We start from the raw sequence: 2670 nt of genomic DNA, 5'->3' as shown, positions 1-2670 counted from the left end.
CAGTGCTTAATTTGCAAAGTCGGGAGAGGTCGGAGTGCAGAGAAATTGGATCTGGCGACTCAAAACAGGGGTTGTGAGGTAACATGTAATGACACACACTGCCTATGTAGCTTCTCTGACTAAAAAGAAACACAAACAACACTGTGTGTACATCAGAGCAATGCTTATTTTTATTTCCAGAACATGCACTGCATGGAGTACGAAATGTAAAAATACACTGCAAGCAATGCGTCACGCATGCAATGATCTATCGGACTATTACATTAACCAGCCACCGGTCTCCACATTCTTGATCGACAGTAACGTTTTTGCCTGCAGCATACATAAACTTCCCTCATCTAATCATGCATAAAAATAAAGTAAGTCTAAAATATATAATATATAATGTTATGTACTATTTAAATACATGCATTTTCCCCAAACCGAATTTGTAGTCTGTGTATGCTGTGGTCTCCACAAAGGTAAATGGTGGCCTGCAGTCAGTGATCTTTGGTGGTCAGCAAAAAAACATTGAAACACAATAGGTCCCTTAAATAGCCATTTGTAACCTCATTACATAAGACTACTACATGTAAAAATACAAGGAAAAAAGCTGCAGTGATGAGCTGCAGGAAAGTCACAAATATTGGCGAAACATTAACCAGATGTAACTTTAACAGTTATAAACAGTACGTTGTAATAACTGTAATAACTATGTCTTATGTATGAGGTAGCCTACTTGGGATGTCGCTACTCAGCAAATACAGTTTAACTTCTTTTTCTGTGCCGTTGTAGTTTGAGTTGTTCAGAGTTCCGTCCCTTGAACAGTCAATGAAGAGGACAATAGACTCGTCCTGCTGCTGAGTGACAGAGATCTAAACCAATCAGAGTTATGTTCTCTTTCACTGAAAGCACATGGTTTGCAAAGAAATGCAGAGCAAAAAAACAAGAGAGGAGTAGTATCTGCAGTGCTGCTACCTGTGGCTGACTGGATTGCAGCTACATGGGCAGATCTCTGAAAAATTGGTGCTGTGAAAGCTTGGCTCCTGGAAGAAAGTCTGCTACAGTGGTGTGAAAAAGTGTTTGCCCCCTTCCTCATTTCCTGTTCCTTTGCATGTTTGTCACACTTAAGTGTTTGAACATCAAACCAATTTAAACAAAAGTCAAGGACAACACAAGTAAACACAAAATGCAATTTGTAAATGAAGGTGTTTATTATTAAAGGAGAAAAAAAAATCCAAACCATCATGGCCCTGTGTGAAAAAAGTGATTGCCCCCCTTGTTAAAACATACTATAACTGTGGTTGTCCACACCTGAGTTCAATTTCTCTAGCCACACCCAGGCCTGATTATTGCCACACCTGTTCACAATCAAGGCATCACTTAAATAGGAGCTGCTTGACACAGTAAGGTCCACCAGAAGATCCTTAAAAGCTACACATCATGCCGAGACCCAAAGAAATTCAGGAACAATTGAGAAAGAAAGTAATTGAGATCTATCAGTCTGGAAAGGGTTATAAAGCCATTTCCAAAGCTTTGGGAATCAGCGAACCACAGTGAGCCATTATCCACAAATGGCGAAGACATGGAACAGTGGTGAACCTTCCCAGGAGTGGCCGGCCGCCCAAAAATTACCCCAAGAGCGCAGCGACGACTCATCAAGAGGTCACAAAAGACCCCACAACAACGTCCAAGAACTGCAGGCCTCACTTGCCTCAGTTAAGGTCAGCGTTCATGCCTCCACCATCAGGAAAAAGACTGGGCAAAAATGGCCTGCATGGCAGAGTTCCAAGGAGAAAACCACTGCTGAGCAAAAAGAACATCAAAGCTTGTCTCAATTTCTCCAGAACACATCTTGATGATCCCCAAGACTTTTGGGACAACATTCTGTGGACCGATGAGACAAAAGTGGAACTCTTTGGAAGGTGTGTGTCCAAGTATATCTGGCGTAGAAGGAACACTGCATTTCATAAAAGAACATTATACCAACTGTAAAAATATGGTGGTGGTAGTGTGATGGTCTGGGGCTGTTTTGCTGCTTCAGGACCTGGAAGACTTGCCGTGATAAAAGGAACTATGAATTCTGCTGTCTACCAAGAGATCCTGAAGGAGAATGTCCGACCATCTGTTCGTGTACTCAAGCTGAAACGAACTTGGGTTCTGCAGCAGGACAATGATCCTAAACACACCAGCAAGTCCACCACCCGAATGGCTGAAGAAAAACTAAATGAAGACTTTGGAGTGGCCTAGCCAAAGTCCTGACCTGAATCCTATTGAGATGTTGTGGTATGACCTTAAAAAGGCCGTTCATGCTCGAAAACCCTCTAATGTAACTGAATTAGGACAATTCTGCAAAGATGAGTGGGCCAAAAATTCCTCCAGGGCGCTGTAAAAGCCTCATTGCACGTTATCGCAAGCGGCTTGGTTGCAGTTGTTGCTGCTAAGGGTGGCCCAACCAGTTATTAGGTTTAGAGGGGCAATCACTTTTTCACACAGGGCCATGATGGTTTGGATTTTTTTTCACCTTTAATAATTAACACCTTCATTTACAAATTGCATTTTGTGTTTACTTGTGTTGTCCTTGACTATTGTTTAAATTGGTTTGATGTTCCGAAACACTTAAGTGTGACAAACATGCAAAGGAACAGGAAATGAGGAAGGGGGCAAACACTTTTTCACACCACTGTATAT

This window comes from Sander vitreus, chromosome 20 (genome assembly GCF_031162955.1).
Source record: "Sander vitreus isolate 19-12246 chromosome 20, sanVit1, whole genome shotgun sequence".
NCBI classification, from domain to species: Eukaryota; Metazoa; Chordata; class Actinopteri; order Perciformes; family Percidae; genus Sander; species Sander vitreus.
Note: the sequence above shows the minus strand (reverse complement) of the source record.